The sequence below is a fragment of the Pseudorasbora parva genome, chromosome 8, assembly GCF_024679245.1.
Source record: "Pseudorasbora parva isolate DD20220531a chromosome 8, ASM2467924v1, whole genome shotgun sequence".
NCBI lineage: Eukaryota > Metazoa > Chordata > Actinopteri > Cypriniformes > Gobionidae > Pseudorasbora > Pseudorasbora parva.
The window spans coordinates 47,527,034-47,542,940 of NC_090179.1; the positions used below are offsets into that span (position 1 = coordinate 47,527,034).

General features: G+C 42.2%; 1 protein-coding gene across 1 annotated transcript in view; it reads right to left on the reverse strand.

Moving 5' to 3' along the window:
• Positions 1-15,433: 15,433 nt before the first annotated feature.
• LOC137084930 (NACHT, LRR and PYD domains-containing protein 3-like) overlaps positions 15,434-15,907 on the reverse strand; it is an 80,628-nt gene continuing 80,154 nt past the window's right edge. The window contains exon 10 of the mRNA XM_067451499.1: positions 15,434-15,907. This exon is cut by the window's right edge and continues 369 nt beyond it. The gene's annotated coding sequence lies outside the window, so the exon portion shown is untranslated.

The following is a 15,907-nucleotide window of genomic DNA, read 5'->3' on the forward strand; positions in this document are numbered from 1 at the left end:
ACTGGGCCACATTTGCTGCATTATATGTGGGCCAGTTTAGGCTCACATCCTGGTTAGCCAGTGCTGACTTTGCTGTACTTTTGCCAAATGTGGCCCAAAGTTGGTGTAATGTATTCAGGCCATATTTGCTATGCCATGTGTGGCCCACTTTAGGTTCATATTCAGATTTGCGAGTGATTTCTATCCCTCACCTTTGCCAAAACTGGCCCAGATATTTTTTTAAGAAAACTGGGCCACATTTGCTGCATTATATGTGGGCCAGTTTAGGCTCACATCCTGGTTAGCCAGTGCTGACTTTGCTGTACTTTTGCCAAATGTGGCCCAAATTTGGTGTAATATATTCAGGCCATATTTGCTATGCCATGTGTGGCCCACTTTAGGTTCATATTCAGATTTGCGAGGGATTTCTATCCCTCACCTTTACCAAAACTGGCCCAGATATGTTTTAACATAATTGGGCCACATTTGCAGCACTTAATGTGGGCCAGTTTAGGCTCACAACCTGGTTTGCCAGTGCTGACTTTGCTGTACTTTTGCCAAATGTGGCCCAAATTTGATGTAATGTATTCGGGCCATATTTGCTATGCCATGTGTGGGCCACCTTAGGTTCACATTCAGATTTGTTCATGATTACTGTCCCTCACCTTTGCCAAAACTGGCCCAGATATGTTTTAACATAATTGGGCCACATTTGCAGCACTTAATGTGGGCCAGTTTAGGTTCAAGCCCTGGTTGGCCAGTGTTGACTTTGCCATATATTTTCCAAATGTGGCCCAAATTGGGTGTAATGTATTCGGGCCATATTTGCTATACCATGTGTGGGCCACCTTAGGTTCACATTCAGATTTGTTCATGATTACTGTCCCTCACCTTTGCCAAAACTGGCCCAGATATGTTTTAACATAATTGGGCCTCATTTGCTGCACTTAATGTGGGCCAGTTTAGGTTCACTCCCTGGTTAGCCAGTGCTGACTTTGCCATATATTTTCCAAATGTGGCCCAAATTTGCTGTGATGTATTCGGCCCATATTTGCTCTGCCATGTGTGGGCCACAATAGGTTCACATTCAGATTCGTCAGTGATCAATGTCCCTCATCTTTGCCAAAACTGGGCCAGGTGTTTTTTTACTTAATTGGGCCGCATTTGCTGCATTATATGTGGGCCAGTTTAGGTTTACACCCTGGTTAGCCAGTGCTGACTTTGCCATACATTTGCCAAATGTGGCCCAAATTTTGTATAATGTATCCAGGCCATATTTGCAAATTCCATGTGTGGCCCACTTTAGGTTCATATTCAGATTCGCCAGTGATTACTGTCCCTCACCTTTGCCAAAAATGGCCCAGATATGTTTTAACATAATTGGGCCTTATTTGCTGCACTATGTGTGGGCCAGTTTAGGCTCACACCCTGGTTAGCCAGTGCTGACTTTGCCATATATTTGCCAAATGTGGCCCAAATTTGATGTAAAGTATTCGGGCCTTATTTTCTTTTCCAAGTGTGGGCCACTTTAGGTTCACATTCAGATTTGCCAGTGATTACTGTCCCTCATATGTGCCAAAACTGGCCCAGATATGTTATAACATAACTGGGCCACATTTGCTGCAACATATGCGGGCCATATTTGGTTTACACCCAGATTAGTCATTGTCGGTTTTGCCAGATTTTTCCCATAGGTGGCCCACATTTGGTTTGTGATATTTGGGCCATATTCATTAATTATCATATGGGCCACTTTAGGCTCATATTCAGATTACACATTGCCATGAGTGCCGCATCTTTGCCTAAAAAGGCCCACATGTGATTTAAAATATTTGGGCCATATTTGCCATTTTACTTGTGGGCCACATCAGGCTCACATACATTTTATCCGGGCCATAAGAAGGCCTGCAGTGCCGCATCATTGCCTGAAGTGGCCCACATCCGCTTGCTATCTGGGTTCCTGGCTTCCAGATTTCATCCTCAGCTCACGATAAAACCACCCAGAGACCATTTTCTGATGCATCAGAGACACTTTGGTTTTCTTTGTTGGATCAGCATTGCAGTAACAGGTGCGGATGTTGATGCTATTTTCAAAGAACTTGACTGAACAAAATATATAACAGTGGCCTAGTGTTGTGATATTTTACTTCATAAATCTTACATATCAATCAATCAATCAATCAATCAATCAATCAATCATCAACTTTATTTATATCGCGCTTTTACAATGACGATTGCTTCAAAGCAGCTTCACAGTGTTAAACAGGAAAACATTGCAACAAAAAAATTTCTGGCTGTGCAGTCGTTCTGGAGAAAACGGTGATGTTATCAGCTTGTTTTATCATATAGCGAAAATGTTGGCAGATCAGTATTATAGTTTATAGAATTAAATAAGAACTAATTAAATAATTTTATTTGTATATTTAGTTGAATAACTTGTCGCCAAAGGCGACAGTGGCAAGGAACCAAAACTCCATCAGGGCATGATGGAGAAAAATAAACCTCGGGAGAAACCAGACTCAGTCGGGGTGCCAGTTCTCCTCTGGCCAATTATCAAACAGTGTATGCTTATTATTCTGTCCACCTTACAGGTCAGAAATCATATTAGATCGGAATATTCAAAATTTTTGGGTATCACGCAAGAGACGATGGCGCGTCGATTACACAAGAATATGAATACTTTAAAGATCGGAGTTATTGCGCCCAGAGACGGGTTTATTGAGCATGACGTGCCGGTGAGGCAAATTCAGAAGAGACCCCAATTGACACGGACTCAGCAGACACTCCAGGATGAGCTGGTCATGTCCAGACGCAGATCCACCATCCGATCCGGAAACAGCCTGGATACTAGTGTTGTCAAAAATATCGATATTTCGATATATATCGATACTGGAATATCTGAAACGATACGATTCTCAGTTTTCACAGTATCGATATCAGCTGCGCTCTCCTCTCTGACCGTCAGCGAGCTGACACCTGGTTGACACACACCGGCATATTCTCCCTCAGCCCGGTTAACCTCTGAGCACGGCGAAGCGGGCGAACGCGCGTTCTGCTGGACTTTTTCCTCATGACAGTGTGTTAGTGTGTTGACACACACCGGCATATTCTCACTCAGCCCGGTTAACCTCTGAGCACGGCGAACGCGCGTTCTGCTGGACTTTTTCCTCATGACAGTGTGTTTAGTGTTAGTGAGTGATCGGTCTGAACTTCGCGCGGGATTGCACATAAATTAATTCTACTAATCCCCGCAGATTTCGTGCTCCACATCTGAAGCGCACACACACATAGCCTACCGTAATAAAGCTGCATCTGACATGATACAAGTGCAAACATTTGCTTCCTTTTCCAGCATATTATTGGTCAAATACACTCAAAGAATTATCAGTGCACATCTGGAAGAGTATTAACGTAAACACAGTCGCAAACAGTTCAGGAAGAACGAGTAACAGGAGCAGTGTTTAGGATCCATGCGTCTGTTAGTCTTAAAGGGACCGCAGTCCAGTCATTTTGCTATTCAAACTACAAAAAGACAAACGATCAACTGCTCTTGACTGATCAACTTGTGTAACTTTAACAGTTTCATCTGTACGCTATTGAATTTTTTTACAAAGAACATTATCCAATGTTGTTTTAAATGTAATTGCATTTTTTTAATTCAGTTTCTTATCTGAATGTTAGACTTACCTGAAAAAATAAAGCAGTCTATTTAATTTGTATCTTCTATTCTATTGCATTTATTTGTGCTCTTGTTTGTAATCTGTTTATTTGTTCTTATTTTATTACTGTTTACTCGTCTTTTTAAATTCAATTTACCATTCGAAATCAAGCTTTCTTGTGCTGTGTGTAAGCTATTGCAACACAATTACCCCATTGTAAAAAATACATTGAGATAGCAAAAATTTGTGAGATCATTTTAATAGTAATTGATCAATTGATCAATAATTGTTCAAATCAAAACGATGCCCAACACTAAGGAACATGCTGGCCACATGAATTTTTAGTTAAAAATAACAATGAATAATAAGTTCTGTTGTCATATTAAGCATCTTATCTTATTTATTTATTTATTTTTTACTGTGGTATCGATTTAGTATCGATATATCGATATTTTAGTCTGATATCGTATCGAAGTCATAATTTTGGTATCGTGACAACACTACTGGATACGGCCGACTGCAGTAAACTTCGGGATAAACAGAGAGACTAACATTAGTGTGGATGCCACTCACACCTGAGTACATCAGGTGTTATGGGAAGTGTTCCCGGTTACGGGTGACCTAGTTAATGCAGCCTAACAAACAGTCAATTGATTTGAATAATGAAAGTAAAAAATTTTCTATGTGTATGCCATAGTAAAGAGATGCGTTTTAGTCTAGATTTAAACTGACAGAGTGTCTGCTTCTCGACAAATGCAAGGAAGACTATTCCAGAGTTCAGGTGCTAAATAGGAAAATGATCGACCGCCTGCAGTTGATTTAGATATTCTAGGTATTATCAACTGGCAAGAGTTTTGAGACCGCAATAGACGTGATGGAGTATAATGTGTTAAGAGCTCACTTAAGTACTGGGGAGCCAAACCATTTAGTGCTTTGTAAGTAATAAGCAGGATTTTAAAATGTATGCGATGTTTAATAGGGAGCCAGTGCAGTGTTGACAGAACTGGGCTAATATGATCATACTTCCTGGTTTCAGTAAGAACTCGAGCTGCTGCGTTGTGGACTAGTTGGAGTGTGTTTATTAAGCGAGCAGGGCAACCACCCAAGTAGAGTTCATGAACGCATGTACTACCTGTTCAGCATAGTGTTTAGATATATACCATAGTTTAGATATAGTTTTAAGATGGTAGAAAGCAGTTTTACAGATGCTAGAAACGTGGCTTTCAAATGAAAGATTGGTATCAAAGAGCACACCCAGGTTCCTCACTGACGATGAGGGCTTGACAGAGCAGTCATCAAGTGTTAGACATTATTCTCGGTTACTACTTGTGGAGCTTTTCTGTCCAATAATTAAAAATTCAGTTTTATCTGAATTAAGTTGCAGGAAATCACTATTCATCCATTTTTTTTATATCAGCTATGCATTCTGTTAATCTTGTGAATTGGTAAGTTTCATCAGGGCGTGAAGAAATATAGAGCTGAGTATCATCAGCATAACAATGAAAACTAACGCCATGCTTCCTAATGATATCTCCCAGTGGTAGCATATACAGAGTGAAAAGCAACGGTCCTAACACTGAGCCTTGCGGTACTCCATATTGAACTTGTGATCGGTGTGACATCTCTTCATTTACTGCTACAAACTGAAAACGGTCAGATAAGTACGATTTAAAGAGAGAAGGAATTCTTAATCAAACAAACGCTATTAGACCATCAGCATCTGTAGGAGCCATATTTAGAAAATCCAGATAAAAAAAGGGATTTGTTTAATTTATTTAATTTTATATTTTCTGTTTAATAATTGGCCTAACCTGTCCACGTGATTGGACTTGCTCCTCCTCCTTGACGCATGCGTCACTACGGCGCGAAAGTGCAGGTCTTAATAGAAACTGAGAGTCATTGAGTAGACTGGTGAGAGTGTGGAGAGCAACAGTTTCTTCAATCGCATGTTGATACAGATGAACGTTTATTGTCTTTGAAAGTTTAAAGTTTGTTTTGCTGGAAAGTAAACCGGAGATTGTAATCAATAATTCGCGACCCTTTATTGCTATGAATACAACTCTGTGCGTGCTTAGTAACGTGTGTATCAGGAGAGACTCCACCGCTTACCTCAAAGGGCTTAACAAATTGAAAAGGAAGAGAACAAGATTAGCCTGAACAGCATCAGTGCTCAAAAAACACAACACATACTTTCAATATTTTTCCTATTTCAAACTTGAGTCTTCTATGGTTAAATTGTGTACTAAGACCAACGAAAAATTAAAAATTGCTATTTTTTAGACCGTTATTGCTCGGAACTATTTTCTCATTCCTGCGTAGGAACTTTGCAGCCGTCATGAGTGCAGCAGTGCAATGATATTACTGAGCGCCTGAAAATAGGCCAACTTCCGTGAATATAACCAGCGTGACAGTCTGCTTGCACAGAGAATGCGTCTCGTAACCATGGAGATGTTTGTGAGACATGATTAAAGGATATTTACTTTGGTGCAGATCCCGAACTGTATCTATTTAAAACGGTATAACAGTTACACTGAAGACAAGCTTTTGAAATGTGAAAGAGAAAGTGTGGCTGGACAGACTGGGGCAGAAGGAACAAGGAGAGCAGATTCAAACTGGTGAGCCAAAGAAGAGTCAAAATTCAAGGAAAAATGGTCCGACATGATCTTCAGACCTTTTGATTTTGACTAACGTAATATGTGAATGAAATATGCTAAAATGGTGCTGCTTATTATGAAGAGAGAGAGAGTCCGCGCTATGTGCTCTTTCTCTCTATCACTCAGTTGACATGCGCCGTGTCATCTACATAACTCATAAATCCCAATTACTGATCAAATAAGGCTTTGATGGTTCAAACATTTTTTTGACAGCCGCCTAATAATTTTAAATTCAGGAGATATGCTCCGAAGCCTCGGCACAGAATATAACATCACCAACGTAGTATTTTGTACCATAGAAACTGTGTAGATAAACAATACCGGCAATTCCACATTCTGTTTTAATCACACTATACACTACCTCATCAGAACTCTACAACAAAACTACTAACGTTCTATATTGTATAAACTAAATGGCTGCGCAAATCCCCACGCTTAGTGATTGCATTCACAGGCAATGTTAGCTAAAGACAACAGCAGTGCTTTTCAATCTGGTCATTCAAGCTAACAAAAACATTTAATAAATAATGTTATACTTACAGCCCTGGGTGATGATACACTGTCTGGACATATCCTTTAGATGCCATGTGTCCATGTTTTCCACATAGTCAGCTGGTCCCAAATGCTTTGAGCAAACATACAGTTTCCTGTTTGAATCTACTGGTGTTTTGATATCTATGGTTCAGAGCAGTCAACCACTGATTCTTTCATTACTTGATTTTTGTTGCTATTCTGTGAAACATGATGGTAGTACACACCTTCGACTCACTATCACAGCTCTTTACAACACACAGAACCATTGGAACCTGAGAACCTGAGTTTTAGTTATCAAGAAATATATGCTAGAACTTTTCAGTTTCTACACAATTTTATTGATAAATCACAGAAGAGTGTTGACAATATATTTCTGCGCTACTGAATGGTTTGTGTGAGGCGCGCACGATCTCCACGGGATCGGCTATGTGTGTGTTGTAATGCAGCACGCATTAGTTTAGCGTGATAATTACCTTACATGTACAATAAGCGTGCATTATCCTGACTTGACATCCTATCGCACACCCCAGAACCGGACCCAGAAGGCGATACCAAAAGGCTGTAAAAAGAGGTGTGCTGTGGATAGGGCTCAGGTGGTTGCTAGGATGTTGCTATGTGGTTGCTAGGGTGTTCAGGTGGTTGCTAGAATGTTGCTATACGGTTGCTAGGGTGGTTTCTATGTGCTTGGTAACATACTCAGTGTGGTTTCCAGGATGTTGTTATATGTTTGCTAGGGTACTCAGGTGGATGCTAGGGTGGTTGCTATGTGGTTGCTAGGGTACTTGGGGTGGTTAATAAGGCCTTGCTACGTGGTTTAAACTTCTATTTTCCTGGCCCTTATACACTATATACCACCCATATGTGACTGTGTGAGTGAGTTTGTGAATGTGTGTGTGAGTGTGTGACTGTGTGTGTGTGTGTTTGTTCATGAGTGAGGGTGTTTGAGAGTGTGTGAGAGTTTGTGAATGTGTTTATGAGTGTGTGACTGTGTGACTGTGTGTGTTCGTGAGTGAGTGAGTGTGTATGTGACTGTTATGTGTGTTATGTGAGGTTGTGTGTTTGTGTGCATTTGTGTGTGTGTGCGAGCTCATGTCTGTGTGTGCATGCGCGTGTGAGTTTGTGAGTGTGTGCATGTGACTGTGTGTTTGTGAGTGAGTGAGTGTGTTTGAGAGTGTGTGTGTGTGTATGTGACTGTCTGTTTATGTGTCTGTGTTGTGTGTGTAAGTTTGTGAGGGTGTGACTGTGTTCGAAAGTGAGTGTGTATGTATGTATGTGACTGTGTGTATGTGACTATTATGTGTAAGTGAGTGTGTTTGTGAGAGTGTGAGCATATGCATGTGACTGTGTGAGTTTGTGTGTGAGTGTGTGACTGTTTTTGTTCGTGAGTGTGTGTGTGTGTGTGTGTGTGTGTGTGTGTGTGTGAGACTGTGTCTCTGTGTGTTGTGTGTGTGAGTTTGTGAGTGTTTGTGAGTGTGTGTTCGTAGTGAGTGAGTGTGTATGTTACTGTTTTGTGTGTGTGTGTGTGTGTGTGTGCGTGTGCGCGCATGTCTGTGTGTGTGTGTGTATGTCACTGTGTGTGTGTGTGTGTGTGTTTGTGTGAGTTTGTGTGTGGCTGTATGTGTTCGTGAGTGTGTGTGTTTTTGACTTTGTGTGTGACTGTGTGTGTATGTATGTGAATGTGTGTATGTGACTGTGTGTGTGTGACAATGTGTGTGAGTTGTGTGTTTGTGAGTGTGTGACTGTGTTCGTGAGGGTCTTTGTGAGTTTGTGAGTGTATGTGTATGTGACTGTGTGTGTGAGAGTGTTTGTGAGTGTGTGAGTGTCTGTGTGTGTTTGTGAGTGAGTGTGTTTGTGACTCTGAGAGTTTGTGTGTGTGTGTGTGTGAGTGAGTGAGTGAGTGAGTGAGTGAGTGAGTGAGTGAGTGAGTGAGTGAGTGAGTGAGTGAGTGAGTGAGTGAGTGTGTGTGTGTGTGTGTGTGTGTGTGTGTGTGTGTGTGTGTGTGTGTGTGTGTGTGTGTGTGTTTGTGAGTGAGTGAGTGTGAGTGAGTGAGTGTGAGTGTGTGTGTGTGTGTTTGTGTGTGTGTGTGTGTGTTTCGGACTGCCTGCATGTATTATGACCTTGCCTCTACTCTAGACTTCGATTGTGGAATGCTGTCTTAATAAAATTGCATTTGGATCCCCAATCTGTTGACTCATCATTACAAAAAGTGCTACAGCCAGATAAAGAGATCGGCTGAATGGATTCATAGATGGTAAAACTCTTCTGTTTAACTCTAAGGGACTTGGAAAATGAGCCCCTTTTTTCAAAAGTGGAGTGTTCCTTTAATTAGTTGTCCTGGTTGAGTAAATCATGGCCACGTTGAAATAATTTGTTCCCTCATTTTATTAAAACTAGGCAACAGATTATACAATGTGGCCACAGTCTAATTAAAATGAGGAAGCGACACTACCACCACGATACTGCAAAATGTAGTTAGGCTAGTAGCGTCACTACTTGTAACAACGCTACTACCCTACCCAACACAGCACATACACACTGTCACTTTCTCACTCATACACACACATACACTCACAGTTTCTCACTCATAAACACACACACTTTCTCACTCACACACACACACACACACACACACACACACACACACACACACACACACACACACACACACACACACACACACACACACACACAGACACTTTCTCACTCATATATACACACAGACACATACATTCTGGGGGGCATTGGGTCGGCAGCACGCCGAGATGAACTCAAAAAGGTCCGTCAGGGTTTTGTCGAGGAGATGGCGAAACTTGACATCCTATCGCACACCCCAGAACCGGACCCAGAAGGCGTATCAAAAGCCCGTAAAAAGAGGTGTGCTGTGGATTGGGCTCAGGTGGTTGCTAGGATGTTGCTATGTGGTTGCTAGGGTTTTCGAGTGGTTGCTAGGATGTTGCTATACAGTTGCTAGGGTGGTTTCTATGTGCTTGGTAACGTACTCAGTGTGGTTTCCAGGATATTGTTATATGTTTGCTAGGGTACTCAGGTGGATGCTAGGGTGGTTGCTATGTGGTTGCTAGGGTACTTGGGTTGTTAATAAGGCCTTGCTACATGGTTTAAACTTCTATTTTTCTGGCCCTTATACATTATATACCACCCATATGTGACTGTGTGAGTGAGTTTGTGAATGTGTGTGTGAGTGTGTGTGTGTGTGTGTGTTTATTCGTGAGTGAGTGTGTTTGAGAGTGTGTGAGAGTTTGTGAATGTGTTTATGAGTGTGTGACTGTGTGTGTTTGTGAGTGAGTGAGTGAGTGAGTGAGTATGTGTGTTATGTGAGTTTGTGAGTGTGTGTGCATTTATGTGTGTATGTGCGAGCGCATGTGTTTGTGTACATGCGCGTGTGAGTTTGTGAGTGTGTGCATGTGACTGTGTGTGTTTGTTCCTGAGTGAGTGTGTTTCAGAGTGGGTGTGTGTGTATGTGACTGTGTGTCTGTGTATGTGTCTGTGTTGTGTGTGTGTGTAAGTTTGTGAGTGTGTGACTGTGTTCGTAAGTGAGTGAGTGTGTATGTATGTGACTGTGTGTATGTGACTGTTATGTGACTGTTATGTGTGTGTGTGTGTGTGAGTGTGTTTGTGAGTGTGTGAGCATGTGCATGTGACTGTGTGAGTGTGTGACTGTGTTTGTTCGTGAGTGTGTGTGTGTTTGTGTGTGTGTGTGTGTGTGTCTGTGTGTTGTGTGTGTGTGTGTGTGTGTGTGAGAGTTCGTAAGTGTTTTTGAGTGTGTGTTCGTAGTGAGTGAGTGTGTATGTGACTGTTTTGTGTGTGTGTGTTACTGTTTTGTGTGTGTGTGTGTGTGTGTGCGCGCATGTCTGTGTGTGTGTGTGTATGTGACTGTGAGAGAGTGTGCATGTGTTTGTTTGAGTTTGTGAGTGTGTGTTTGTGTTAGTGTGTGTGTGGCTGTATGCGTTCGTGAGTGTGTGTGTTTTTGACTTTGTGTGTGACTGTGTGTGTATGTATGTGAATGTGTGTCTGTGTATGTGACTGTGTGTTTGAGTGTGTGTGTGTGTGTGTGTGTGTGTGTGTGTGTGACAATGTGTGACAATGTGTGTGAGTTGTGAGTGTTTGTGACTGTGTGACTGTGTATGTGTGTCCGTGAGGGTCTTTGTCAGTTTGTGAGCATATGTGTATGTGACTGTGTGTGTGAGAGAGTGTTTGTGAGTGTCTGTGTGTGTTTGCGAGTGAGTGTGTTTGTGACTCTGAGAGTTTGTTTGTGTGTGTGTGTGTGTGTGTTTGTGAGTGAGTGTTTCGGACTGCCTGCATGTATTATGACCTTGCCTGTACTCTAGACTTCGATTGTGGATTGTTGTCTTAATAAAATTGCATTTGGATCCCCAATCTGTTGACTCATCGTTACAAAAAGTGCTACAGCCAGATAAAGAGATCAGCTGAATGGATTCAAAAATGGTAAAACTCTTCTGTTTAACTCTAAGGACTTGGAAAACGAGCCTATTTTTTAAAAAGTGGAGTGTTCCTTTAATTCGTTGTCCCAGGTTGAGTAAATCATGGCCACGTTAAAATAATTTGTTCTCTCATTTTATTAAAACTAGGCAACAGATTATACAATGTGGCCACAGTCTAATTAAAATGAGGAAGCGACGCTACCACCACGCTACTGCAAAATGTAGTTAGGCTAGTAGCGTCACTACTTGTAACAATGCTACTACTCAACACAGCACATACACACTGTCACTTTCTCACTCATACACACACATACACTCACACTTTCTCACTCATAAATACACACACTTTCTCACTCACTCACTCACTCACTCACACACTCACACACACACACACTTTCTCACTCATATATACACACAGACACATACATTCCGGGGGGCATGGGGTTAGCAGCACGCCGAGATAAACTCAAAAAGGTCCGTAAGGGTTTTGTCGAGGAGAGGGCGAAACTTGACATCCAAACGCACACTCCAGAACCGGACCCAGAAGGCATACCAAAAGCCATTAAAAAGAGGTGTGCTGTGGATTTGGCTCAGATGGTTGCTAGGATGTTGCTATGTGGTTGCTATGGTGCTCAGGTGGTTGCTAGGATGTTGCTATACGGTTGCTAAGGTGGTTTCTATGTGCTTGGTAACATACTCAGTGTGGTTTCCAGGATGTTGTTATATGTTTGCTAGGATACTATGCTAGGGTAGTTGCTATGTGGTTGCTAGGGTACTTGGGGTGGTTAATAAGGCCTTGCTACGTGGTTTAAACTTCTATTTTTCTAATAATAATAATAATGCGTTCGATTTATATAGCGCTTTTCAAGGCACTTAAAGCGCTTTACATTGAAGGGGGGAATCTCCTCAACCACCACCAATGTGCAGCATCCACCTGGATGATGCGACGGCAGCCATATTGCGCCAGAACGCTCACCACACACCAACTGATTGGTGGAGAGGAGACCGAGTGATGAAGCCAATCAGGATATGGGGATTATTAGGAGGCCATGATGGACAGAGGCCAATGGGCAAATTTGGCCAGGATGCCGGGCTTACACCCCTACTCTTTATCGAAAGATATCCTGGGATTTTTGAAGACCACAGAGAGTCGGGACCTCGGTTTAACGTCTCATCCGAAGGACAGTGCTCTTTGTCAGTATAGTGTCCCCATCACTATACTGGGGTGTTAGGACGCACACAGACCACAGGGTGAGCGCCCCCTGCTGGCCTCACTAACACCTCTACCAGCAGCTCCTGGTTTTCTCAGTTGGTCTCCCATCCAGGTACTGACCAGGCTCAGCCCTGCTAAGCTTCAGTGGGAAACCAGTCTTGGGCAACAGGGTGATATGGCTGCTGGTTCTGGCCCTTATACACTATATACCGCCCATATGTGCCTGTGTGAGTGAGTTTGTGAATGTGTGTGTGAGTGTGTGAGTGTGTGTGTGTATGTGTTTGTTCGTGAGTGAGTGTGTGAGAGTTTGTGAATGTGTTTATGAGTGTGTGACTGTGTGTGTTCGTGAGTGAGTGAGTGAGTGAGTGAGTGTGTGTGTGTATGTGACTGTTATGTGAGTTTGTGAGTGTGTGTGCATTTGTGTGTGTGTGTGTGCGCGCGCGCGCATATCTGTGTGCATGCGCGTGTGAGTTTGTGAGTGTGTGCATGTGACTGTGTGTGTGTTTGTGAGTGAGTGAATGTGTTTGAGAGTGGGTGTGTGTATGTGACTGTGTGTGTCTGTGTATGTGTCTGTGTGTTGTGTGTGTAAGTTTGTGAGTGTGTGACTGTGTTCGTGAGTGAGTGTGTATGTATGTGACTGTGTGTATGTGACTGTTATGTGTGTGTGAGTGTGTTTGTGAGTGTGTGAGCATGTGCATGTGACTGTGTGAGTTTGTGAGTGTTTGTGAGTGTGTGTAAGTGTGTGACTGTGTTAGTTCGTGAGTGTGTGTGTGTGTGTGTGTGTGTGTGTGTGACTGTGTGTGTCTGTGTTGTGTGTGAGTTTGTGAGTGTGTGAGTGAGTGTGTATGTGACTGTTTTATGTGTGTGTGTGTGTGTGTGTGTGTGCGTGCGCGCGCGCATGTCTCTGTGTATGTGTGTATGTGACTGTGTGAGAGTGTGTGTGTTTGAGTTTGTGAGTGTGTGTTTGTGTGAGTGTGTGGCTGTGGCTGAATGTGTTCGTGAGTGTGTGTGTTTTTGACTTTGTGTGTGACTGTGTGTGTGTGTGTGTGTGTGTGTGTGTGTGTGACAATGTGTGTGAGTTGTGAGTGTTTGTGAGTGTGTGACTGTGTGTGTGTGTGTGTGTGTGTGTGTGTTTGTGAGTGAGTGTGAGTGTGTGTGTTTATGTATGTATGTGACTGCGTGTATGTGTGTGTAAATGTGTGTGTGTGTTTGTGTGACTGTGTGTGTGTGTGACTATGTGTGTTCGTGAGTGTGTGTGTGTGACTGTATGTGTGTTCGTGAGTGTGTTTGTGACTGTGTGTGTGACTTTGTGTGTGTGTGTGTGTGTGTGTACGTGACTGAGTGTGCATGTCTGTGTGTGTGTGCTTGTTTTTGTGAAATATGAGGACACAAATGTGTATAATGCCATGGGTATGACACAGGTATTACAGGAGAGGGTGAAATATGAGGACATTACCCATGTTTCCTGTAATGGGTAGGTTTGGGGGCTGTGTGTGTGTGTGTGTGTGTGTGTGTGTGTGTGTGTGTGTGTGTGTGTGTGTGTGTTCCTTGTGTGGCAATACTTGTGAGGACTCAAATGTCCTCACTTATATAGTAAAACATGAAAATGACCCACTAGTGAGGACATTGGACTGGTCCTCACTAGTTTAAAAGGCTTATAAATCAGCCCAAACATGTTTTTATTTAAATCTGTTGTTCTGCACATGTTTCTGTGATGGGTAGGTTTAGGGATAGGGGTTGGGTTAGGGGATAGAAAATATCATTGACCTGATATAAAATCAATGGAAGTCTATGTAATGTCCTCACTAATATAGTGAAACAAACCTGTGTGTGTGTGTGTGTGTGTGTGTGTGTGTGTGTGCTCTCTTTGGCTCATTAAAGACCACTCTCGCTGCTGCATTCAGGATCAGCTGCAAAGGTTTGATAGTTCATGATGGAAGGCCAGCTAGAAGAGCATTACAATAGTCCAGTCTGGAGAGAACAAGAGCTTGGACCAGGAGTTGTGCGGCCTGTTCTGATAGGAAGGGTCTAATCTTTCTCATGTTCTATAAGGCAAATCGTCAAATTCGCTTGAACCTCTGCTTCATTTCCACATGTCCATTCTGTTTTGAGCAAGATGGCAGTGTGAAGTGTCCGATTCCTCCGCGTCTCAGCCGAAGCCGCACCGCACTCTAATGGAGAGCTTCTGTGATTGAGCAGAGCAAGCTGTGGATCAGACTTGCTGTCTGCAGCTTTCTTCAGGAGTCGGTTGAGAATATGAACGGCCTTCTCAGCCTTGCCATCTGACGGAGCGTATTCTGGACTCCAGCTCACATGCTTGAAGTCATATTGCACTGAAAGATCTGGCCACTCTTTGCTGCTGAAACACGGGCCATTGTCACTGATGAGCGTTTGTGCTATTCCATGTCTTGTGTTATCACACACTTTGTGGACATGTTAGGAAGTAAGGCTAATTCAGGGCAGTTTGAGTAATAGTCAATCAGCACTAAACAATGATGGCCTTTCAGATGAAGAGATCCATTCCCACTTTCTCCCAGATTCTGGTCAGTCCAGAATTATCATTGGCTCTTTGATCCGCCTGCGTCTGAATCTCTGACATGTGCCACACCGTCTCAGCAGATGTTCAATGTCTCTGTTAACTCCAGGCCAGAAAACTGTGTCTCACGCTCTCCTCTTACATTTCTCCACACCGAGATGAATAAAAAAAAGAAATGTTTTTGTACGTTTTTAATATATTTTTTAATATAATAATTTCACAGTTAATCAAATTAATGTAGAAACAACATAAAGACATATCTTTTTATGAATGAAGGCCATTATTACTGATATTAATTCAGCTACTGATATGTTTTACATTTATTATTAGGCTTCAAAAATATAACCGTTTTTAATTTAAGTAAACTTAAAACAATGCTAACATAAACCCATAATAAATGTCATGTTTACTCCTGCCCTTCCTGTCTTAACAGTTAGGAAATATACAGAAATGTAATAAAGTTATCAAAGTTATATGCAGTCTGCACAGCATAAACTATAAATTAAATAGTTAATCCTTATTAAAGATACACAAGTTATTTAGTCCAGAGCAGAGAGTCATTTTCTCTGTTCCCTTTGTTGTTCAACTTTACTGACAGGAAGCTTTATTGGCTGCTGTCCCTTTAAGAGCAGACAGACACACGGATCTCACTGTTTACTGTCTATGGATCGCGCCTCATTCTCTTAAAACTCTTTTCGTTCATTTTAGACTTTATATAAATCCTTTAAGATTGCTCTTATGAGGACAGTCGTTGAAGATATGCCTTGAAGCAAGTCTAAAATAAAACGTAAGCCAGCCACTTCTGTTGAGCGCGCAGTGTTCTGAGATGATGCCGAACGACCACTGAATATGACGTCAGCATCAAACATACG